The 26,544-nt window shown below is 40.4% G+C and overlaps 1 long non-coding RNA gene across 5 annotated transcripts in view; it reads left to right on the top strand.

Annotated features, from left to right (window-relative positions):
* LOC138685703 (uncharacterized) overlaps positions 1-26,544 on the top strand; it is a 351,799-nt gene that overhangs the window by 98,106 nt on the left and 227,149 nt on the right. The window contains exon 1 of one of the 5 annotated variants that reach the window (XR_011325093.1): positions 6,452-6,744. The exons of the other annotated variants lie outside the window; for them this stretch is intronic. This is a non-coding gene — a long non-coding RNA (uncharacterized lncRNA). Of the gene's footprint in view, positions 1-6,451; positions 6,745-26,544 lie in introns of those variants that run through there. 5 annotated transcript variants of the gene reach the window in all.

Below are 26,544 nucleotides of genomic sequence, written 5' to 3'. Positions count from 1 at the left end.
AGTCATGATGAAAGTTTACCATTCTCTGAAAATGATCTCCTCCTTTGCTTTTCCCATGGTAGAGAAAGTATGGCTTTTTAGGGAGGGGGATAACTAACTCCTCCTCTCAGGCCTTTAGCCAAGTAGTATGTTGCAAGTCTGAAATACTCATACATAGACTCAAACGCTACATGATGGTACTGAAGTATTTTCTGTACCTTATTTTTGAGAGTAGTTGACTTGAGCAAGCTTTTTTATTGGTATTTACAAGTTTGCAAAGCACACAAGGATCCTTGCGTTTTTGTCAGTACTTAACACAAGTACTATGTTTTCCTTTGGGAAATGCAGCTGACGCATTCTGCTTCTGGTCAGATGTTTGCAGAATCAGGGCTGAGTAAGCTTTTTGTTTTCTTTTTTTGAGTATTACCATAATTACAGTAGGTGAAAGCATGGGATACCAGCTCTATGCATGCTTCGTCTTTTCATAAAAAAACTGAAATACAGTTGTCAGTCCTTCTCTGTTTAGATTGTAAGAATGAGTTAATCAAATACATTGTTTCCCTGAGGTCTCTAAAACTGGCTTTAAAGTCCAATATCAAACCACCACCCTTCCTCAACACGTTGTGTGCTATTTAGTCTATTTGCTAATGTAAATAACTATATTTATTTCATCGACCTCTAGACTTTCACTAAGCTTTGTAGATGGGACTTTAAAAAGTATCATTTTCTTTCTATGCTGATGAAAAAATCATCCATTGGCCAGCCTTAATGCCCCAGCATGATTTTGCAGGTCAATCTCAGCAACCTGCGAGGGACTTCACAAGGACTCAGAATAGATCTGGCAGACTGTCTGCCTGAGGGAAGGCTAGTGCCCCTCTTACAAGACCCATTACACTGAAGTAATCCTAAATGTGACACTGTTGTCCCTTCCTGACCACTTTGTCTTCAGGCCTGCCTTTTTGCTAAGCAATGCCAGAACTTTGAGTTGGCTTCCTAGTGATGGGCAAAATCAGTAAGGGAGAATCTGAGTGATAGTTACGTATTTTCTGTATATATACTAAGGAAGTGTTCCTGGAAAAGGGATGCTCACAAAAAATGCAGGCACTTTCTCAGAAACATGAGCTACAAATTGTTCACGGGGAGCAAGTTTCATTCAAGAACTGACTCTAAACTGTGTATTTAGAGAGTAATCTAACTCTCCAGCAGCTTGCATGACTTCATTTCCAAGGCCCACTGTTTCAGTGTAAAGCTTTGCATAATACAGGTGAACAGTGAAGTACCAGCTTTTCCTAAGTTTTCCCAGCAGGAACACCTTTCATACCAACAGTTGTCACTGGCATTAATTAAGAAATGTGACACATGACCTGGGAAGCACAGGTAAGACCTTGTAGTGCATCATCTGTTCCACAAAAACAGTCTGTGGGCATGCCCCAATTCTCAGCAACCATCAGAAAGTGAAAGACATCTGGGGCAGGCTGGCCCTACCTGGGCAGAAGTTAGGGGACCCTTGATTTGCTACAACTAAAAGCCTCCATGTGGTCAGTTACTAACCAGCTGCTGGTGCGTGGTACCTCATGTGCATGGCAGAAATCTAATAAATCTGTAGCCTGAGTTTTCTGTGTGGCAATGCAAAAGGCTCAAGTGCTTGATGAAACACGTAAAAGATGGCTCATGATGACTGCGTTTGGTTTTACCAAATTACTGAGTTTTGTTTGCTTCATTTATAAATTGTGAATGGTATTAACGAGTGGTGTGGGTTTGGTGAGGATGTTGTTTCTGCCAGCTTTACATCGCTGTAAGGCCGATTACGTCTACATGGTAAGGTTAATTCCTACTTTACACAAGAATGAGATCAGAATCAGATAGCCTCTGTGAGGTTAAATGGTGTATGCAGTAACTATGTGCTGTTTTTAAATAATATGTATATACTGGCTGTGGTGCTGTATGTGGCAATTAGCGAAATCTTTAGTCCTGTTTATCTGTTAATGCTAAGAGAATGCAGAAAGAATGAAAAGGTAGTTTGGAATAGTACTAATTTGCTTGTTCCTCATTATTGCAGCTCATAAAGATGTTGATTTGCATACTGGATATATTGCTGATTTGTATTTTAAGGTTATTTCATTTCCTGTTATGGTTGTAAATGCAAATGACCTTTATATATTGAGGAATATACTGTCCTCTGAAAATAGGCTGGAAGGTATTCTTTCGGAAGGGTAGGGTGCAGGTAACATTTTACAATTGCTGTGTTTTCTCTGTTCTCATTTTTTATTATCAGTGACAGTGAAAGCTCTTCTGAAATCCAAATGTATAGCTCTTTGCTGTACCCACCACAGCAAACTCTTAACAGCAGTTGAATTCCTTTAACTGAGTCTTCCAGAAGACCAGCTCCAGGCAGACAGCAGGGGGGGAATACATTCCATCAGTGGTCTCACTGAAGTTGACTTCACTGGAGCAAAGAGAGTAGGATTGGACTAAGAAATAGAGTTACGAGTCTTTGGGGAAAAAATATAATCCCCCAAACTAGGAATGAAAGTATTCAGGCAATCTTAGCTGTAATTATCACCCTGTTCTTAGCTATAATGATGTTGGGATTTATGTAACACTTTTCATCTGTGAATTGTTCATCAGATTGCTAATTATCTCATAACATAGACAGTCCTTGCCTGAATGTGGCTGCAAAAGAGTGCAAGGGTCTTTCCAACAATCACACGTACAGGCAGCTACTGCAATTTTCTTTTTATCTTGTGTCCTTAAGAGATGATGCTTTTGTGACCACACCATGCATCTATACCTGTGTGCCTGCCTAATAATGTCAGAGCACTTTCAGCCAAATATGATAGAGCACTAGAGGTCCAAAAGATTCAAATTTCCTAAACATTTTAGGGAAATAGAAGACTAAATACAGGAAAGAGACTCAAATACTGTTTCCATTGAGGGAAAGGCTGCAACTTTTCCTGTTTTCTATGGGACACCAGAGAGATTACATGATACACACAGGGAAACAGCAGGAGACTCTTCAGTCAGTTTTCACCTCCTTAGGCACAAAAGAATCCAACCACAAGACAACGGGTGATAGGAAAACGGATTTCATTGCTTGTGATACAGTGGAGGAAGAGTTAATTCTGGTTTCTTTTAAAAAGACTGTGATTCTGAAGCAGCTCCCCTCCTGTGAACAAGGAGAGATGAAGAGAGGCAAGAAGACAGAATTCAGCCTCCACTTTTTCAGACTTGCAGTAAATTACTTCCCTTGTCATCCAAGATGGGTATCATGAAAGGAACTGAGACTGGAAAAATTAACCAAAAAGACATTTTCCTGTTGGAAAATGCTGTTTCACTGAAACACAGATTTTGTATGGGGACATGCCATTTTCAGTGTGCTTGCATGCAAAGAATTGAAAATCAAGTATCAATAAGACTGTGCCTTGTTTGCCTAGATATTTGTCTTTTGTTTACAATGTATTTTGCATTGTACTATAAAATAACAAAAAATATAGGAAAAACTTCTAAATTTGATCAAAGCAGAACTTTTAGAAAAGCCTGGAGGCGGTTAATTTAGATTTCATGAGAAAATCAGTTTTTCTTTCAGATTAAGAAGAAAAATAAATTTCAGAAAGTTGAAATTTCCTGTAGACCACAATTTTTGTTTAATTGCTACCACTATCAACCATTATGGCCATAAGGAGACTGCTTCCTCAGTGCTCTACCTAGAAGCATGTCTAATTCCTTCTAAACAATTTATACCTATATTTAATGAATTTTAACGATGGAGGTCTAGCAAACTTTGTAGACTAAAGAATGCTAACTTGATTATTTTTATCTCTATGTATGTGTGGTTTTGTGTTTTCTCATGCCACTGCACATGAGTTGAAAAGGCTGTTTCCATATCTGAAAAGTATATGCCAACAGGGAAAAAAAGAAGTGTATTGGGGTGTTATTGCTAAATTCTGGGAATACAGCCACAGACCCAAATACAGTACGGCTGGTCAAATTTTTTTAATTTCTTTTTTTCCTTCTGATTGAAACATAGGATTTGATAAAAATGTCACGGTTATCAGGATTTTTTTTTCTCAACATGATTCAAAGAGTGTTTCTGTAAAAATCCACTCTTGTTTTCTTCCTTTAGATTTTCTTAACAGGGTTGTAACGATAAGGAACTCTTATGTATAGAGTAAGAGAACATTGACATTGCAATTTTTAATTCTTCTTTTTAATTTTATAAATTCCAAAGATCTGGTGCATTTTGAAGATTTTGATAGCAGAAGCAGCAGTCACTAAGTCCATGCTAAAAGCAATTTTAAAGCTGCAGAATCTTGAAGAAGCTGAAGTTTTCTTTGGTTTGGGCTTGTATACACATCACAAAGTGGTGATGGTGGCACTGCAAGTTAATGGGGAAAATGGCAATCTTCTAAAAGGTCACGTACTTTCAAACAGTGATTTTTCTGTCTTGAAGCTTTAGAGACCAGGTGAAATGATACCAACTTGCTCAATTTCTGTAGTGTGTCTTGGAAACTGAAATAACAAAGATATTCTGAACTTCTCCACTAGAAAAGGAAGATACTTTTTCACCAGAAAATGGTTAAACTCGGTTCAATATATTTAGCATTGAAGGGGGGAAGTAGTGTTAATTTTGGCTAAAGTTAATATGAGAAAATATATTAAAACCAAGTGGAAGCTTATTATGTTATGAGCCCGTGGCTGAGGATTTTCTGCATCTGGGGGATGGTGTGAGGAGGGCAAGAGAAAGTAATAACCTGTAGATCTGTAAAGTTTCCTAGGGATTTCATTTTCTCAGGCATCTCGGTTGTACCAGAGGCTCCAGTTCTCTCTCTCCTCTCTGTTTCACTGGGTCATTCCTGTCAGCATCTCTGGGTTGCCCAGTTTTGGGGGAGAATGCAAGCTAAAATAAACCAAGAAGATGCTGAGACTAGGCAGCCATCCTTCACACTAAGCCCTAGTTATTTAGAAATTATCAAGTCAGCTGCATGAGAAATAGTCCGATGAAGCTGCCCCCGGCAGTTTGCCAGGTACCTGGAAGTGCAGCTGGGAGCGGAGCAGCAGTTGCTGGCCCAGGAAAGGTGGTTTGTGGCATGGGTATGAAGGGAGCTGGTTCACTTTTTCCACTTTTGAGCTGTGGAGTGCTGCATGGGACACTGCCAGTCTGGCCTGAATCAAGTAACGATAGCTGGAAACTGTGAGATCTGATTTGGTACAAAACCCGCGCTCGCCTCACTGTCACTTCATTTCTTTATTAGTCACCCAGGGCTGGATTGCTCACGGGAGCCTTGTGCGGTGGTAGATTGGAGGTGCTTCATGATGCACGTCGAATTGACCCTGAAAGGTACCCAGTGCTGTGGCCTTAATCCAGCCTAACACATCAGCATGTGTATGAACTTAATTTTACAACCCTACTCGCTGCTGGAGGAGGAGGTTAAGGGCTTTTTGTACATTCCATAAAACTTCAGTAGCTGCACCTGTAAATACAAAGGCAAAGTGGAATTTTGCTCCTTAGACATCTGAGAGGAGCTGGACTCTAGGTATCTTTCTGAATCAGAAGCCTAGAGTAATAAAAATGTATCGCACCTGCATATTTTTACAGTCTTGACCTTTGCTGCTACCATCTAGCATTTCTCACCTCCCCTGGCATTTTTCATCAAAGAAGAAACATTACTCTGTTGCAACTTCCCACCCTACCCACAAGTGTGAAAGAAGCCTGAGTTAGGTGTGGAAACACATTATACCTGTGGTAGGACAAGTGTGAGTAGTGGTAGTGCAAGAGATGAGGTAAAGCAGCTTATTGCATAGCTGCAGAGGTGGACAGCTTGTGAATTGTAACTGAAGATTCATTGCCTGACTCCCAGCATAAGACAGGCATGCTCCGTGCAAATCGCTGGCCATAAATAATTATTAATAGTAATCCACTGTAGCTACAGAGTTCAAATGTCAGTATTAATGAAGTCAAACTAGCAGCAGCTTTCTGGGTGAATTAAGTGTTGACCATGGCAGTTGATGTTAATCAGTTGTGAATACCAGTGAGGTCAGATGCATGCAAATGAAAAAGATCTTTCTCAAACTATTGCTGATGCCTTTGCCAGCTATCTCATTTCTTTCTAATGTTTACCTGTTGTCACCATTCAGTTGGTAGGTAGGGTGGTACAGGTGGGTCTGCATAAGAGCTCACATGCCATAAATAGCTGCTTCTGCTCTTGGAATATGATCAGTATCACCAAGATTGTGCTATGGAGTGAGGCAAGAGTGTGGGGTGGCATATTGGTAAGGCAGAAATTGTGTATAAATTAGTTGAAGCAGGTTATTTTCTGGGAAGTTTGAACTTGTGAAAATGTAGATCTTGGTGGATATACAGTTCAAGAAGCATAGAGAATTCCTGTAATAAAAAGAAATGATCTAACCCATTTTGAGCTAGGCAGTTTGTCAAAATCCACAGCAATCTGGGGTAAGAAGAAAAGTTTATGTTAGAAGTCAGGCATTTCCTTGCATGTAATCCTGCTTACTTACAAAGAATGCTCATGGTGGCTTTGTTCATAATTCAGTCTCTTTTCTAGCCAGCGCTTGTCAGAAGTGCTTTTTTTTTTTCTCCCCATAGGATTTTCCTAGGGCCACATTTCCCGAGCGTGTGCTAGCTGTCTTTCTGAGGACTAGAGACAGTCACAGCTTGGATCAGGCTGTGCTGCTGCAGGGAGCAGCAGTAGAAGTAATGGTGAGGGTTGAGAAAAGGGGACAGGAGCTGCATCTTTCGTGCTTCCTCATGTAAGTCATGTAACACTCTATGGCCTTCTGCTGCTTTGTTCTCTGCTCCTTTGGTATTTTGCTGTTTCACTTTCTGCCCTCTTGTGTGACCCACGTACAGCTTTGTCTCAGGCAGTGGCAGGCCTTATAGATTGTTATGGCTACATGAGCACAGTAAAAGGAATCTTAAATGGGAATTGAGGCTCTTGGTGAGCTTTGTTACAACCCTTCAAAAGAAGTTACTTAGTTCCGCGGGACAGCAGCTCATCCAGAGAAAGTAGATGCAACAAAAAAAGAAGGGAAAAAAGAAAAAAAAAAAGGACGTTGAGAAACCTGTCCAATAGACAGTCTTTTAGTCAAATGAGTGGGTGGGTTAACTGTTTGTGTGGATGAGTGTGTGTCTGTACAGTTTGAAGAACTACTGGTGTGTGCGTACTGGTAGCATAGAGGCAGCTAAGGTTTCAAGGGTCTGGGAAGTTGTATTTTGCTGTCCTTCACCTGTGCTCACCTTTGCAAGGGTACAGTGGAGCTATCTAACCTGTCATTATTGCATATAGATGCTTTTGTTTCAAAGACATACATTTACATCATCAGTTGCTGGCACTATCTCCATTTTTCTGATGGCAGGTGTGTTGAACTAATTTAAAATTCAGCCCTTCTAGAAGCATCACACTGTGCAGCAGCTTACCAGTGTATTGATGTTTTGCTTTTTCCCACAGTGAAATTCTAGAAGCAAATGCAGAGTGAACTGCACCACTACCTACCCAAGTTCGTTATTGAAATTTGTGTGAAATCCTCATTCTCAGCAATTCTCTTTCACAGAATCTCTTCTGTTCCCTTTGTGGAGAGACTGACAAGCTGTAAGGAATGCTTGCTGGCCTTCCACCCTTTGGGCAAGTGAGTTCCACAGTAGAGTTTGCCTTTTTTCCCCAAGGGTTTTGTGCTTGTGTCTCTTGTATGTGTGTGTGGACAGAAGGAAAGGGTGCTCTTTTGTGGTTGTCCCTGTACCAGAAAGCACCACTGCTCACAGTGGACAAGAGCCTTCGGTCAGGCTAAACATGGAAACAAGACAACGTCAGTGTTTTTTAAAAACACTGTGGTCTGAAGAACTTGCCACACCAACCTGTGACTGCACTGGGAGGAGAAAAAACCTGGGGGGTGCATAATGTTTCTGGAGCAGTTACTTCTGAGGGAGTGTATTCTGTCCTCAGCCTTAAGGTAGGATTGCCGTCTGTGCTTTGGGTACACAGAAGCCAACGCTGGCAAAGTTTCTTTGTTAAATAGTGGCGGAAGTACCCATTCGAGTCTATAAGATTCCCCTTTCCTCACAAAAAAAAAATCAAACACAGACTGTGATCTCCTTAATCGTCCTTGGTATTGATCTTTAGAACATGGCTTTGAATGCCACCATCAAAGGCATCACAGACAAAAGCACAAGTCTCATTTCCTTGCACAGAGGAGATGTTTTAGGCTGTATGGTACAAAAAGTTAGAAGTCTAGAAGAAATATTTTAAGATACTGTCATTTCATTTGAATTGGATCACTTATGGGGAAAAGCTCTTCATTTTATGAGAGTGATTCTAATTTCTATTTCAAGGATCAATTGAGCTTGAGAGACTGTGGCCCTTATGGGAGAAAGCATCACCACTGGAAGCATCATTCGAGGCTACGTACCTTGCAAAAGCTTTGGGATCCCTATGGCTGCAAATCACCAGTGCATCTTAAGTGACACTACCTGTTAAATTGATGGTTTCCCAATTTTAGCAGAGAGTCAGATACATCAAGACACACCTGCATTTCTGGCTGGAGTTTCCCATATAGACTTGAAGCCAAATCCCATGGCTTATGAAGCACAGAACAGGAGCTAGTGTGGTACAGAGTGGGGGTATCCTTCTGTTCTCTTCTCCCTGGGACACCATGGAGATTGCATCAGTTCTTGGCATATTTTAGAGTATCCAAAGGGTAAGTTTTATTTCACATCAGCTGGAACATTGCCCTGCGCTCTGCTCTCAAATACTCCATGTTCTACCTATTCTCCATCTCCTACCACAGCCTGTGAGCAGTGCACCTTCTTAGGTACGAACTTTGTTATTTTTATACCACTTGAGGATCCTTCTGTGGCAGGAAAACTCTGCCCTTGTGCTAGGACACAGAAGTAGCACAGAGGAGAAAGAGTATGGGGTTAGGGTCTGACCCTTCAGGTACAATTATAATCTGTAGTTCTCTCAGTAGGTGTCTCAACCTTTATGCAGTGCATTGAAATCAATGACAGTCTCACGTAAATAAAGACTTCTGCCCCTATCCCTCTTCCTAAAATTTATTATGTTCTTAATTTGATTATTTTAACTTTATAAATATCTTTTTTTCAATAAAAAGAATGGTGATCTAACCAGATAATGGTTGTGTTTTGCGAGCTTGCTTGATGGCTGACGTGGTCCTTTGGCTTTGCTTAGAGCATCTTTTTCCAAGGTCTTTTGAATTGGACTATTTACTAGTAGCTGCAAGAGCTCGGGACTCAGCCAATTGGTTCCCCCTGCCTTAATCTTGTTTCTGAATGTTTCAATTAATGTTTGTCTGAACCACTTTTTCATTGTGAATTGTTTTAAATGAGTCTGCCGAGTCCCGCAGCCTTGCAAATCGCTTTCATTTAGAACCGTGATTTTGAAAGAGTTTGCCCAGAGAGCACGAGAGCAAACAAGTGGGGACACCCTTTCCTTCTCAGCTTTCCCAGGTTAAGTTGGGTGTTAGCTGCCAAAGCATGTAATTTTAAGAACCTACAGAAACAATCAAAGCCTAGCTTAACTCTGCAGTTAGATCCCAACCTTGCTAACAGCAGACTCAGTCATGAATGCCACATGTTGTTATGCTAAAGAGTTTGCTCAGGAGCTGCATTTCCATCCACTGACCCCTAAAAATTTCACTAGAGCTCCCATCTGCTTCCTGCTGTGACAACAAAACATTGTCTGAGGGAGTGAGGAGATGAGCTTACATCTCCTTGCCAGCACTTGAAAGCTGTTAGAGGAGACATGTGGAGAGATATACAGGTCACAGCTTATAGTTCCATTCTCCTACACTGGATCAAGAAAGGTCTTTATATATGTGGAAAAGCCTGACCACCCCACCCCACCCCCCACTAAATTATTAACTGATATTTCCCTTTGCAGTTACATAAAAAGGAGTGCTTGAGTTCTGCATGACCTCCCTGGATATGTAATTAAATTATAAATTGTATGCTCCTTCTTTAAGGACTATGTACTTGGGAACAATTAAGGCTAGTCCAGAATATGTCTACTATCCAGAAATAGTAAATTTGGGGGTAGTGTAGATGTACTCAAAATAGCTTTCTGTTACCACGCTACACATGTTTGATGCAGCAGCATGGAACACTGCATAGGTTAACTGAACTTGGATTTTAGGCCTGTGGCTCACTCTGCCATGGCTACAGTGTTAAGGTCCTGAGATAATTACTGTAAAGTTACCAACATCATGTTACTGCAGTCACTGAAGTGCAGGCTCACCTTGAGAAAAGCTTGGCCAGAGGATATGTAATAAAGACTTTATCAAGCAAGCTTTTGTCCATCTGGTTACAAACTCCAATAGCTGTGATGTGGAGAAAGAAGGCTCATTACAAACTGATTTCATTTAGGATACAAAAAAGTAGGAGATCTGAGGTCTTACAGTTTCAAGACAACGTGTTCCTGTGAAGGCAGAAACATCATCATCTGTTATGCCCTGTTTTGCTCCTTACTAATCTCTGAAGCTCATAAAGAAAAGGGACATTTTAATCATATAAAGTGTAATTTATAAGCATTTCATTAAGCCTTATTAATAGAAATGATTTAACAAAATATATCATTAAAAAATTCCTATGCAGTAGATGTTCACTTGTGCTAATCTTGCCTCTGCAACTATGTTTTTCCATTACTGTAGGCATGCTGGTAATCCTAGGAACAGGAGTCTTGGTTTGTTGTGAAGTGTTTTGCATGCTGTTGGACAGCTATAATTGATTGCCATACTCCAATTTTATTTCTCTCCGTGAAGAAGACAAGCTGCAAAAGCAGCCTTTTAATAAATAGATAAATAAATAAACCCACCTTTCTGCTGTAGCCTTCTATAACAGGAGATGATAAGCCGTTTTCTACGTGGGCCTCTAGGCAGAACGCAGAGCCAGAGGGTGGTTGGCTTTGCATTGGAATAATAACCCAAAGAGTGAAATGAGAAGTTGCTTTACCCAACTTGGCTAGTAGCACTGTGATCCACAAAAGACTTGCCAGGAAAGAAGAGAAGGTACTAGGAATGTTTCCTTTCCTGTTCCCAATGGACTTACAGGAGATGCAATGTTAGGTATATTAACTGTTGCTCTTTGCTGGCCTTTTGCTTGTCAAGCAAATGCTGCCAACCACAAATTCCATGTGGTGCCTGGAAAGTATAAGTGCTTATACCAGGCTGGAAGTCACTTCATGGGCCCTGAACATCTTCCACTTTTGGGGCTTGCTGACTGTTAAAGAGCCCAAATTGTGTTTTTAGGTGCAACTACCAACTATAGGGCTGATAGCTTTTTCATAATCCAAGCATTATAAATTCAGGTATTCTTTAAGCCACAAGAGCAGATGGTTTCATTCAAGTAAAACTTTGTGATTTTTCCATGCAGAAGAAGAAAAAGAAGAGCAACCCAGGAAAAATGTAGTAGAACTGTAATTGTTCTAAGCCAGAATATTTTCCAAGAGGTATCAGAGTCTCTTTGAGGCATGCCCAAGCTTAGCAGAACCATTCGGAATGTGCTTCATCATGAGATCAGTTTTATTGGAGTCTTCATCCAAAACATAAGATAAACCAGAACTTCTTTTCCTTCAGTTTCCTTTAGATTAGTTTCCAGTATTCTTCACCCAGATTGCCTCATTAGACAGATTGTTTTGTCAGAAGCACTTGCTCCTGGAAGATTCCAGCAGCAAAGTGGGAGCTTCCTGCAGGGAGAAAATAAGCAGAATAAATATTTTCTCTTACTTTGCCCCTGTCTTTTTTCCATAACAGAGGGAACAATACAGAAGTACAAGTTTAAGATATCACTTAAAAGGTAAACCATTAATTGCACCTTATTAAAAGGCATACTATTTTAAAACTTAATAGCTAGGCACTCACTTGCGTAATTTGTGCATCAAAATACTATGGTATGCTAGTTTCCACAAGGAGAAAGCATACAGTAGCCACCCAGTATGGCTTTAATGGAGAAGAGGAGGAGTGAAGGTGTCCTGGTTTCAGCTGGGATAGAGTTAATTGTCTTCCTGGTAGCTGGAGGGGCACAAGAAGTTGGCACATGACACAGCCAGGGCAGTGGACCCAAACTGGCCAACGGGGTATTCCATACCATGTGACGTCCCATCTAGTGTATAAACTGGGAAGTGGGGGGCGGGGAATCGCCGCTCAGGCACTAGCTGGGTGTTGGTCGGCGGGTGGTGAGCAATTGCACTGCGCATCATTTGTACATTCCAATCCTTTCATTATTGCTGTTGTCATTTTATTAGTGTTATCATTATCATTATTAGTTTCTTCTTTTCTGTTCTATTAAACCGTTCTTATCTCAACCCACAAGTTTTACTTCTTTTCCCAATTTTCTCTCCCATCCCACTGGGTGGGGGGGGGGGGGTGAGTGAGCGGCTGCATGGTTCTTAGTTGCTGGCTGGGGTTAAACCAGGACAGAAGGGATATTTATGATGATTGCCATGGAGAGGTGAGGGTGCACACTTCCCCCCACTGTTGCCCTAATGGACTGAGATTATATATAATTTTATATATCTATATATATGTATAATATATTATACATACTGGAGCGGGGGAGATCAGAAATGTACTTGCTAGAAGTTTGATGAAAACACATGCAGAGAAAAGGATTATCTCCAAAAGTCACTGACTAATTTAAGTGGGGAGGAGTGGAAACCTATTTTACTTAGTTGAAGAGCCACTGTTAGGATAACCAGTATATTTGTGGTGTTCTCCAGTCAATAAAGTGTAGGACATACCTCAGAAGAACAAGATGTTACCCTGACATAAGCCAGGAAAATCACTGCAATCAGGAAGTAAATGAGATGGATGAAATTGTGGCTCCAGTGAAGTCAGTGGTAGAAGTTCCTTGGGAGAAGAATTTCACTTTGTGTGCTCACTCCTGACTGCATCAGAGCTACCCCTTTGTTTATCAGCCATAGCAGGTAAACATGATTTAATACCAAAGGTAAATAATTTTTTGTGGCTTTCTTAATGTTGCTGTACCATTTTATCTGAATATTTTGAGATGCTATTTGTTTTGAAATAATTTATCTTAAGCTTTATGGGAACACTTCAGAAGCAACCTTCCTTTATTTCAGCTTCAAAAAATGTGACTGTTATATCAGGATGAACAGATTCTACTGTTCTTCCTTCAGTTAGAATGAAATTGTAAGGTGCTTAAGGTGATATGTATAGATAGGAAACTGTGACACCTTTACTTTTAAATTTTTAAACATTCCCTACAAATAAAGCGGAGAAGTTTTGTGGGTTTTTTTATCTCCTCAGGGTCACTGCAGCCTATTGAAGGCATGGTGTACATGTATGCACAAACATACAAGCATGCCTAGTTATCCTGTACCTTTTGCTTTCCTCTGTCTTTCATCTAAAATTGCCAAGTATACAGTCGAGGCTGTGGACCACTTCGAAGATAATGATGGAAACTTTGAACTTGGTGCAGCTCCCCAGGACAGAACGTTGGAGGTTTGATGCACTCCTGACAGCCGCGTTGCTGGAAAGGCATGGGGCGTTCTCCTCTTAGCTGGAGTTTCTCAAGGGCTGTGGCTTCAGGCCAGATCACTGTGCTAGAGTTTAGATAAGAAGAGACAAAGCCAGATCAGCATTTTCCGGGATGGGATTGAGTCTCCAGCCAACTGGAGATTGTAGAAAGCATTATTCATGGATGCTGCCAAGATTGAACTTATTATTTTCTGAAGAATCTGGGACTATTTCTAAGCTGGAGATTGATCTAGTATTGGTATGTTCATGCTGTGGAGCTCTGAAAACTCTTGCTTTTTTTCATATTGTAGAGTTACTGCTATCTGATACATAATCAAAATCAAGCAGTAACATAGCTATGCTTAGTCACTGGGATAGAAAGATGCCAAATCTAACAGACTAAGCAAGTCTAAAAAATGTGTCTTTGTTTTATTTTGGAAACTGAATTACTGATAAACGCAAGAAATCTGTGGATAAGAGTACATTCTGAAGCTGTCTTTACTGACAAAAGATGTAGAGTAACTAATTCAACCATGTCCTTGCCAATGGAGACTTTATATTCCCATGTGGAAGAGTCTTGCTGATAGTTTCAGTCATTTGCTAATTTTGTGAAAACAATTATGTGTGCTAGCTAGACAGGTGTTTAGCTAAAGCATTTACAACTGTCAGGTGTCTGACAATTGATACTTTCCAATATCTTTTCCCCTTCGAGAACTGACCTATGTGGAGAGTTTGAAAGAATGGAGTAACTTAGTCTAGAGGAAAAAGTACTGGTAATTTTTCATATATGCTGCTGTGAAGTGAAAAGGAATATTTTTCTCATGTAGTCCAGTCCATATAGAGCAGGAAATAATGGGCTTAAATTGCAGTATGGGAAATTAAGGATAGCTGTTGAGAAAAAACTTCTAACAACAAATGAATTGCCAGAATAGATCATCTGCAAAGGTTATGGAGTCTCTGTCATTGGAGATTTTTAAGAACAGGTCAGGCAAGCGTCAGAGAAAAGTGAAGTTAAGCTGCATTTGGGACTGATTAGTTGTCTTTAAGTTCACTTCCAGCACTTTTTATGTGGTTCTGTGATGGAGACAAGGGAGGAAAAAGAACTTCTTTGTTACGTCTAAGGGCCATAACAGCAATTTATCTACATAAAATTACTGTGAGAGATACTATCTTAATCTAATTAATGCTATTTAATAAATAGTTAAACTGGGCACAAGTGTGTTGGTGGGAGCAGGGAGAGGAGAGGAGCAGAGAAGCATGTCAGAAGGGGGGAGAATGGAGCCTGTAATATGGTTAGCCCATGGTTCCCATTTGGAGAAAAGTTACATCTTGTCTGGCTTTCCCCTTAAGTTATAGGAGGGAAAACCACCACCACCACCACAAACCTAAACAATCTACCAAGCTGCCAGTCCTGCTCCATAGTAAAAACAGAAAAAGTGAATGGCAGAGCTTTGCACTGTAGCAAACTGGCCAGAGGGAAACAGATCTGCTGTGTTCACAAGAGATGCCTCAAAGAAAGAACTCACATGTTAATCTAGAGAAAGATTTAGCTGGTGCCTTTCAGATCCCATCTGCTCTTGCAGACCCACAGACAGGCCTGGGGACCAAAATTATCATTGCTTCTACAGTTTACAGAATGGGCTTTATGTAGCCATAATTGCCATGTCGCTGCTCTAGCCATGTCCATACAACATACAAGGGAGTGTTTAGAATAAAGCCATTTAGCCTTGATCCACATTGCTGGTGTGAAATGCTGTATTTTGCAATACAGATGGGGGTTCTTTGGGGCCCTTTTGCATTAGGGAGGACAGAGTGGGATCTCCCCCTTCTGAAAAATTCTCATTGATCTCTTTTTTTTTCCCATACTCTTTCCTGAAATACGCACTTTTAAATGTAGAATATTCAGCAGTGACATTATGCTTATTTGCCTTTAGAGCTTTCTCTGCAAGTCTCTCATTGGCATTTATCCCAAAAATATGTTAAAATTATATCATTGAGGAAACCAGTTTAAGGCTTACTGGAAAAGAGTTTTACAGCTTAGCTGATCTCTTTTGTTTAATTTTGGTATATGCCTAAGTAAGCATAATCTGTTGGTTGCAAAATTAAAATACGTCCATAGAAAACTATCTTCACTAAAACATGTACAAGGCATCATGACCAACCCAATACCCAATACTTGAGCTCATATTTTCCTGTTGATGTTGAGGAAAGCCTATTGGGAAAATAGGAAGAACAATTTTATTTTGGTATTTCTGGTGGCAAAATGTACTATTCCATTTTTTTGTCTTGAAATTTCTCTTAGGACAACCACATCTCATAACCACTGCAGTAAGGGCCCCATGCTGTAAGTGATCCTGACAGTAAACAGCTGGTGTGATCTTATCACATGTACTTATGTAACAGAAAGACAATACCTCCCTTGATATTCATGTTGATATTCCCATTGACTTCACTGCCTCCCAAGAACAACTCATGCAGCCGTGATATGCCTTGAACCTATACCACTACGCAGTAAAGCAAAAATTACTCTCATGATTAACTTCTTACCTAATAAAATGTAAACTCATTAGTTTACATTTACTTCCGAGAGAAGCACTGTATAGCCAGAAATACTGCTTATAAATTGAACCATGGTGTCTTCAGATCAGGAGGCTGAAATGTGACCTTTTTTTGCATGCAGGGGTTTGGGGACAGTGTCTGCTGAGGGAGGTCTGGCATCTGGATGTACTATTGTTTCCACTGCCTAAGAGCTTTCCTCTTATAGACTATGTAACCTCAGTCTTGAACTTTGTTTATACCACAGGAGTCATGTTCTCTATGACTCACAGAGCCTTTGGCAAACAAAAATATTTAGCCTTTTTTGAAGGCTGAAGAGGCTTCAGAGCAATGTGGAATTGAGAAGACTGTTAGCTGTGCTGAGGAGAAAGCTGCTCACATGGACCTCTGGTTAAAGACAGAGGATCCTAGATATCGTTCAGCAGTGGTACTAAGTGAAGGAAAATAGGGGGAAGGCTTGCAGGGGTGTGTGTGTGTGAAAATTCATAAATAAAAATCTGTGCCTGACAGGGCTGAAGGGAGGACCCAGGTGCCTGATCCCTCAACACTGAGCATCCACATCAGGCACCAGGACTCTGGGTCTGGTCTGCCCTCAGAGGCCACAGTGGGATGCTGAATTCCCTCAGACTGTATTTCCACTTCTCTGAGTCCCTTCCTCATTAGATGTTGGAGATGCCCTACTGAATAATGTAGGGCTGAATAACGTAAGTGTAAGATCAAAAATGGCTTGTTATCTACTCTCCCCACCCCACCCCGGATAGTAAAAACTCTAGAAAATTCATAGGAAAGACAACATAAAATATCTTTTCTGCTCTTAAAATCATGTATGTGACCTAAATCATAAATTCTGTGAAAAGCCAGTAATTTGTGGTAATTGGGCTGTCCTGCAAACAGGGAGAAGAAGGGGTGAAAGGTAAGTACAGAGAAGAGTGCAGATAAAAAAAGTGCTGGGAAAACAGAGAGGAATGGAAAGCAATAAATCAGAAAGCACTACCATATCATCTCAGGCACCCAAATCCTTGATCAAAGTTTGTTGCCATCTGATGTGGAGGGAGAAGGGAGGACACAGGGAAACGACTGTGAAGTGAGGGGCAGCCAGTGGTTTCCCTGCACAAGGTGTGTCTGTATGAATCACAGCCCATGTGGTTTGTGCCTGCTCACCCACAGAACGACTCAGGCGAGGTTTCCCTTCCACCTTCCCAGGCCTGGGGGGTCTCTGAGGGCTTTCACAGAGCCATGTAGCCCAGGTACCTTAACACAACTGCTGTGAATCCTAGGGAAGCTCACCTACAGTACAGAGGGAGAGCTTTCCCAAAGGGAGAACCACCATGCAGGAAAAAGCTCTCCATGGAAAAGGTGTTAGTCCTTGATGGTCATCTTCCCCTTGGGAACCCTCAGAGAGCAGAGAGGCTAGAAGAGGTGTCTTCTCTGCTTGCTTTGCCTGCAATATCCACACCTTCTTCCTGGGCCTGCGAGTATCATTTTGCCTTCAAACGAGTGTAAAGCACACAGAGGACTGTAAATCTTGTGGGGGTGGAAACATGGACAGGGGACGAAGGAGGAGGTAAGAGGCTGACAAAAGATCATGTTAAGAAGACTGTATTAAAGGTCTTGTGGATGTTTATGCTGGAGACGTCATAGTTCTCTGAAAGAAATGGTGAGGTGGGTCAGCTTTCCATTGTATCTTGGCTATCTTTGAGCTGATAGGAGATGTTTCCATTGGGCAGTGTCCCAGAATTACTGTGACAGTTTAGCAGGCTCTGCACAAAGTTCACGTCCCTTTTCTCTTTTACAAGAAAAATGCAATAAATGGCATTACAGTCATATGAAAAAATGCTGTAATAACAGAATATTTTGGAACAGACTAGGTCTGGGATAAGACTAACTCAAAATAGACCAGGATTGGTGTTAACTGTGAAGTTCACACACTCATGCAGCCAATGAACAGAGCATGACATTGGCAATAGGACTGTCAGATCTTATCTTTTGATCCCTTCTCTGGTGGTAAAGCAATTCCAGCCAGAGCTGTATAAACATGGTGTTCCTTGTCATGCCATTGAATAATAAGCACTAAGTGTTTGACATCCATTCGTATGCTTACTGTGCTTCATGCTGATAAGCTTTTACCACAGGTAGGGAAAATAAAGTCCCATATTAACCAGGGCTTTAGTGGGGCTCTGTGGCAAAGCCTTGTAAGGCATAATAGAAAGTCATATACTGTCAGAGACAAAGAGGCTGATTCTCAGTCACAGCAGTTGGTTGAAGTGTTTATATTCACTGAGGATCTGGCTGCGAGACCTGGTTTGGCACTGTTATCCCATATTTACACTAGCATAAGCTAGTTGGAAATCACCAAGGATTTGGGGTGTGGTTCCTCGCAGGGAACACTCTGACACCCATTTTGGTTTAGTGCTTTCTTGCTGGGAAAAGTGAACACATTCACAAGTGTAAGAGAATAGAAAATTAAGAGCTACCTTTTGGCAAGAAAGATGCTATTTATTACCATAAACCAAAATGATTTATATGCCAGTTCTTTTTTTTTATTGGCATCTCTGAGCTGCAGTGACATTATTCGAGCTGAGCATTTCCTGAGGACAGCATGTAAATGCTCACAACTACAAGATTCCTTTCCTTTTGTGCTCAATTTAAGCAGGTTTTTAAAAATTATTTTCAGTCTTGAGGTGCGGAAAGTATTCTCAGTGTATGTATGTGCCTTTCATCATACACCAGCTAAGATGCTCTTTCATTCTCAGTAATTCAGTGACATAATTTCACTGTAGTTAACCAAAGTAATTATTTGTCTTTGAATGAGATCTAAAGAAGAGGCTGAAGATAGGGTTTGCTGGTGGGAGGAGATTCAGTCATTTTCTTCTGAGCTGTGACCTTTAGAGAATGAGTTATTCTTTTGCTGTGTCCACGCTGGCTTACTGAAATGCAGTTGGAGATTTCCCTCCCCTTCTACCTAAGACTTACTGAAAATATCACTTAAAGGAGAGAAGGTAGCCTGTTTGCAGCACTGTGTCTCTTTCAGGGTGAAGATACTGGAGCTCCTCATATCTGAATTAACTTTCAGTTCATTTAGAAGTCCAGCTCAAAGGCTCTCATCTGGTTTGTAAAACTCAATGTGATTTGCATTCTTTTTTGCACCATTCACTGCTGCTGGTACTGCAACAGCTGAGATCTGTTGATGTGTCAGAGCTTACAGATATCCATTTCTTGGTCTTTAATAGCAAGGAGCTCTTGCCCCTGCTTTTCTCTAGTAAAAAATATCCTGAGCCTATGGGGCCCTGTTGCATTGCTCATTTCCATCCCCAACTCCTCTCTTAAGTGTAGCCTGGGTTCAGATGAGTGTGTTGTGGCATGGAATTTTGAGGATGTTGAATGCAGCTGCTGGGGTAATTGGCCACTTGGAATTTAAATTGCATCTTCCTCTGTTCCGTATTTGTCCAAGTGCAGTTCAAAAACTTGCATAAGATTATGATGCAGTTTCAAATACTGTTTCTGGAAGCTCCTGATGCTCGAATACAGGCAAATTGGAGGAAATTTAGCATACAGCAACACAGATGATTAGAGGGGCTAGCATGATTGCTTACAAGGAAAGACTGAAAATGTGTAAAGTGCCTAACTTGGCTAAGCAGCAGCTGATGTTGCACAGGATCATCCTCTAGATGGTTCAAGTGCCAGATGAAGACAAATGGGAGGAATCAGTGTGAGCATGTGAAATGGGACAAACCCAGAGGTAGGAAGCAATTAGGCTGAATAGCAGCCAGTGTTATAAAAAGAAAGACATATGTGATCAGCAAGTCCCAACCTTTTTCATACTGGGAATTCCCAGCATCTCTGTCTCCTCTCCTGGGAGGAACAGGCTGGAAAAAGAGAACAGACTAAATAAGAAGGGCAGACAGGTTGCAACCCAGTCTTTTCCAGGTGGAATAATTTATGTATTAGATGTAGCATGGTTTTCAAAGAAAATGGTGGAAACTCCATGAAACATAAACACAGACAGGCCGGTGTACTGGTGAATGCTCCACAGGGGTCGATTAGGAAACTGTAGAAGGATGTATTAGAGGGCCTATTAAGACTTGTTCCATCTCTAAACTGTAATATTTATGCCAAATGCACTCAGCAAACAAAAAGAAGCTAAAAATAAAATCACAAGGCATAATGATTTCCAGTTGTATTTACTTCCCATCTCGTTCCAATGATCAGACAGTAAAGTTGGCAGCTTTTATCCCTCTTAATCTGTGGGTCACTGAATGCACCATTCTCAAATACCAGGGCTCAGTTTGTGCCACATTGATTTCTCTCTGGTGAGCAGTTCCTATGACAGAGTTTGCAACTCTTCTATCTTTCTTTCTGATTTTTTAATTTCTTTTGGGTATGTGCAGCCAATACATCTTTCCAAGGTAATCAAATCATTGTATTTAAGTCATAGGAAAAGAGAAATGAATAATCTGAATCCAAAGAACACCATGGGTACCCACTCTCTATTTAGTGTAGCCCAACAGCAGTTCTCAGTGTACACAGGTCATACAACACTGTGATATTGTGTGTAAAAATATGTCCTATTGCCAATTACCATATCTTCTATTATCTTTTACCTTTGATCTAGTGCCTAGGCATATTGCCAGTCTAGCAATGTCCATACTTACACTTTTTAGCCTTTCTGAAGTTCAGCCTGGTGCAAAGGTATGGGTAATTGACAAACCACTTGAACAGCTATTTAGAAGCCTAATAGAAAATTCTTACTGTGCTTGTCAAGTTGTGATAATGTGATTATGTGCCCAAGAAACAGGGTCCTAGGCATGTTTTTGTCTTTTGTACACATAAAATCTGGTACTACTTATCTCATTTTCCTACTTAAAAACTAATGAGATCAGGAGAGGTGTACTTTCTTTTTTTTCTGCTCCTATGATGCTTTTTGGGAAACCCTGCTGTAGTAATGATTCATGCTGACTAACAGATGAGCAATTTTTTATGAGTTTCAGAAGGCGCTTGTTTCTTTTCCTGGAATTATGTGGATTCTGTTAACATAGTCACTGAAAAGTTAAACAAATAAATTTAGCAGCATGAACATTACCTCTAGTCTAGAGTCACACAAGTCTGGAGAGAATCTGCCAATGGAAGAGTGAAGGGTTAAATTCTGTTGTTAGTTTGTGTGTTTGTTCCTATTGAAAACAGTAGCTGTATGGGAGTAATAGAGCAGTACTTGGCCTTAAGCCTTTCTGAACAGCCAAAAAGTGCTGCATTATCTGGATACTCTTTTGCAGACTTTCTCCCTCCAGGAGAAAACTGTATGTACTGGATGTTCTCGAAATACATGAATAGTGCTGTAAACGTACAGCCTCGTAATTAACCCTTCTTGTCTAAAATGAGTGTTTTCCTAAAATGTGCTGAACCTTGCTGGGATGATGGTGTTTAAAACCCAGCTGTGGTAGACAGCTCTGAACTGAAGCACTGTAATAAGGAGAGAATTTGTAAGAGGAAACCTGTGAGATTAAAAAAAATATGATAGATGAGAGAGAGGGTGAAGGCTAAAATCAGAATAGGGCACTTTCTTTCTTTCTTTCTTTCTTTCTTTCTTTCTTGTAAAAAAAGCAGAGGGAGGGGAACAACTCCCTAGGCAGGGCTCAATTGGAAGTCTTAAATCTCTAAATAAATGTCTTAGGAAATAGGTATTGATCCTTGCCTGGAGAATAGTGCCAAAGACATTCATCAAAGGGGCAGGTGAAAAGACTGGGGGGGGTTGTTTTTTTGTTTTGTTGGGGGGGGGGGGGGTAACATCCTATGAGCACAAGCAATCTGAGTGGGGACTTTATTATTAATTTTTTGCATCTCATCCCATTCCACTTGCACATATGTGTTTGCAATAAGGGAGATAAAGTAAAATTGTTTTAATCTTTTCCTTTCCTGCGGTCTATTTAGATGAAAGAGTATGCGGTAATCACCATTAGGCATCTGGCTACCCCACAGCATGGGCACATGCCTGATTTTGCTTATTCTCCATAAATGTTCTTGGATTTTTCCCCACTGCCTTTAAAGATGTTAAACCTACAGCACTGTGCCTCAAGCTCTGTTTATTGAATTTCATGCTAGGATGAGTGAGAGGGGGTTAATAAACTCGTGCTTGGTGTTTCTCTCTCTGTGTATGTGTTCTTCCCTGACCCTGCAGCTACTTGGTACGTCTCGCACAGCTGGCAGTAGCTGCAGTGTCCAGCACTGCTGGTGCTTGTTCACATGTCTGGCAGGGTAAGTGGAAACAGGTATTCCTGGAGAACACAGATCGCTCTTTTCTTGTATTTTATTTTTGCTCCCAACAGCTAAAAAGAGGGACTGATGCAAGGGTCATTTACAAGCTGGAATTTAAAGGCCTGTTTTAAAACAGGGGAAGCGCCAAGTTCCGCTCTCTTTTCAATAGGTACGTGTGCACAGAGGACTTACGCCATCTTCCCTAAAAGGAGGACACACCATGGATTTAGTTTTAGCAAGGTAGCTTTCTGTGTGGAAGTCCTCTTGTCTAAGCATGATCTCTTTTGTCTGAACTTTGTCCTGTATAATTTTAAAACTCTGGTGAGAATGCTGAAGGACTTTTGCCCCAATTTATTCTTCCCTTTAAGTTGTTTAGTTTTGAATGCATGAGGAGATGAAGAGGAGGTTAATCATGGTGACTTCTGTGGCCTGTGTGATTCCACGTTGCTGGCTCTTAATCCAACTATACAGACTCGCTATAGCTTGGACTGAAAATGTTCAGGCTGTGCTTAGGAGGAGCTTAGGATAGAATAAGATGAGCATGCTTGGTCCTGGATACGTAAGAATTACCCACATCACCAGGAACAGAAAGGTCAACCTGTATGACCTTGCTGTCAGTGTTCAGGCTCCACCTAAGGGAGTTCCTGAGACTGCTTGTCCTCAGTCTGTACCTGGGTGTGTGTTTGTATATAAGCAACAAAAAGAGTGAGCAGGTTTGACCTGGAGAACTACGTCAAACTTGGGCTTGATTTGCAGCGTAAACATATCTTCAGAGGCGTTTGAAAAAACAGCAACCTGTCCTTGGCATGTCTTGAGAAACTGCGGAAACACGTACCAACCTTAGATGCAAACCTTAACAAGTAATGGCTAAATACTTTCAAAGTCATTGACAGGAAGAGTGTGGTATGTGAGGGATGTGTTTCAGTTGAGGTTAGACTGATAAAGAGCAATTTAAGAGCAACAGCTATATATTCAAGTTGTTATTCCATAAAATATTTAGGGCTGCATAGGAACAGACTGAAGTGCCTAAAGGTGCAAAAATATATCAATCTAGATAATTAGGACATTGAAAAAAAAAAAACCCAAACCCCCAACACCATATCTTCATCTATAGGAGTTTAACTGTCTCTGTAAATCTGGGCCCTCAGATATTCCAGAAGTGAGAGATGTATAAATGTTCTGCAAACTGACAGCTAGATAGATAAGTGAAGATTGGAGAATTGGGAAAAACTTGACACAGTCCGGTAGTGGAATTCTAGTCGTGAATATCTGTCATTGCTGTGTTGTTCTTAGCAAGCCAGTGATGTAGCAAGATCATCACTAAGATGTCTTGGCAGGTTATCAATGACAAAAGATACTGTGTTACGAGTGCTGTACTAAAAGTATTAAAATCTGCTGGTGTAAAAACAAAATATAGAAGAGACAAAAGATGAAAGAAAATCTCCCCAAAATACTTTTTTCCTCATTTTGAAAGTTGCTTTTTCAACACTCGAACATTTCTTGAATGAAGAAACTACTGATTTCTTATCTGTGTGTTATTTTTCTCTAGTAGTGTTCTAGGGCACTACAGCTAGCATACGTCATCTTGTGTAAAAAAACCCAGACCACTAGAGAATTCAAGAAAAGCACCTGCATTTTAGTTTTTTTAAAGTAAGTAAAGTTACTGTATTTGGGGATTTTGCTTTAGATTTATTTCTTGTGTAAGAAGCCAGCATAAGAGCAGGAACAGAAATGTTCGTATTTTTATGTTGGACCATATCCATTCATGTTTGTACTGTATTTCAAAGGTGAAAGAATACTAAAGTCTCACTTAGACTTCATTTAACTAACAGTATTTTCATTAAGTGCTATAAAAATAGGGGTTGCCAAAAAGGCAGTGACTGCAGCAGTGGAAGTGTGTTCTTAAGAGTCTCCTACAGACACCTTCCACTAAGGCAATGACAAAAGAAGGATAAACTCTTTCTACCTCAGTTTTGGTGAGCGTATGCACCTCTTCTTGTGCACATAAATAGTTTGACAATAACCAGCAGATAGGACCCAGGCAGCAAAGATGGAGACGCCAATATCCAGCAGCTATGATGTGAGAAACCAGTGTGGAATATTTATCTTCATTTTGAATATTGCATATGTAGAGCAGTACCTAGGTAATTCACTTTGCAAAAATGTGAAATGATCTGCTTTCTCTCATAATTTGTCTGTATAAGGAGGTCACAGCCATTTCATTACTTGTTCAGTTTATGTATGAGGTAGTCATAATATTACTGCAGTCATGTAGGGTGCTTTTGTGAGCAAGGATGTATCTATACAAAGAGATTTAAGTGCTTGTGCATAGTTTTACACTTGTGCAGGTTAATATGTCTCATTTCAACTTGGAGCTGCAGAACAGTTCATGAGATGTTCACAAGTACAGATGACTCAATCCAACTGGAAACATTTTCTGATTTCTTTTTTTTTGTGTTCCATTTCATCGTGTGTAAATGCTGCTGAAGGAGCATTGTGTAGGTGGAATTACTTAAAGGTTAGTAAGGGTGATGTCACCTAATGGGACTATTTGTTTGGACTCAACAGGATAGCTAAGCAGTAAAGTATGTCTGATTTCTTTCTTCACGCAAAACTGATGTGAGAAAGTTCCCAAATAAAGAATAGTTCACACAACACATGGAGAAGATTAACAATAAGAGAACAGTCCTGAGATAAGAGAACCGATTTTATATATGTAGAAAAAGAACCCCAAACCATCTTGTTTATCCACTCTTACTCAAATTGATCACTGTTTACTCTCAGGAATAATTGCATTAAGGTTTGGGTTTTTTGTTTGTTTGTTTTTCCATAATCACAGAGATTAAGATGTTTTCAATTTGTTGGTGCCCTAACTCACTGGTAAAAAAATGAGCATGTGGTGATTCTCTGAGAAAGACCTTCAGAGAATCTTTCCTTGCAAGTTTGTAACCACTTTGCTGCTATAGGCATTGCTCTTTTTATGTGTCAGCCTGAATTTTAAGAGAGGCATCCATGAATCAAGTCCCAAACAACTGTCTGTTTGGGGACATATACACAAATAATGGAGATAGGTTCTCTTCTCTTTACTGAAGGGTTAAGTACGAGAGGAGAGAAGAAGGACAGAAAGACTGGAGAGAATAAAGGAGACAACTGAGTTGAAAAAAGAGAAAGGGGAGGGGTAGATGAGAAAGAAGACGTGAGTATGAAGGAAGGAAAATGGTCCGAGAAGAAGGAACTGAGAAGCCTCAAGGGAAGTAATCTTTGACATGGAGAAAGTTGTCATTTTCATTATGATTATTCTGAGACTGGTCTCTGAGGCTTAGAGAGTCTCAAGAGCATGAGCCGAGATGTGCCTGTGGTTGGGTTTCTCATGCAGGGTGCATATTATTGTGTGCAAGATACTGCCCTCAGCTGGGTGAAATGTACGTCAGAGATGTATGGGTTGTACCAAATGTGCATCTCAAACTACTGGAAATCACTCATTGCCACATTTCCTTAATAATCTGAAAATGATTGACTGGAAAAAATAATACACTCTGATACAGAATTGAATAAAACCTTTCAGTGAAAGTAATCTTACTGGTAGGCTGTGAAAATGAGACGAGGAGAAAAAACCTCCCAAACTAGCTTCAGTTAAGGAAATATAGTTTTCATTTTTCCAAATTCAAATACAAATTTTCTTTATTCTTGATAAGGCTGAATTCTGTTCCCAGAAAGTGTGCTATTAAGGTGAGCTGACATTACACCAGCTACTGCTTCCCTCCATGTCAAAGGCTTATGTCTCTGAGGTACTCTGACAGCAGCCTGGGGCTTTTACATGTGACTGAAATGATAGGTGACAACTTTGTTTCAAGGAATCAAAGCAGAGAAAGAAAATATTGAATGCATCTATGCAAAGTTACACAAAACCTGCAAACTTCTAGCAGTCCAATGGATGAGCGCTTTTTGACAGGACAAGAGGAGAGTGTTTTTGGCAAGATTCTATTTAGGATGTGCAACTTTTCACCAGGGCTTAATCATCAAATTGGTCAAGATATCTCTGCTGCTTTCCTCACCATGTTTTCACACCAAGGTTTTGTGATTCAGCACAGAAAATCTAAAAACTATTGACGTAAGGCCACTGTTTGCAGAATCATTTTCTTAGGTATAATTGATGATGCAGTCATGCTGACACTCAATTCACACACAGCAATGGAGGTGGTAGAGTAACAGTGAAGCTTAGGTATATGAAGATTGATTTTTTTCCACTCTTTGCTCTTC

Source organism: Haliaeetus albicilla, chromosome 6, assembly GCF_947461875.1.
Source record: "Haliaeetus albicilla chromosome 6, bHalAlb1.1, whole genome shotgun sequence".
NCBI classification, from domain to species: Eukaryota; Metazoa; Chordata; class Aves; order Accipitriformes; family Accipitridae; genus Haliaeetus; species Haliaeetus albicilla.
The sequence above is the reverse complement of the archived record's forward strand: the minus strand, read 5'-3'. Positions and strand labels throughout refer to the sequence as shown.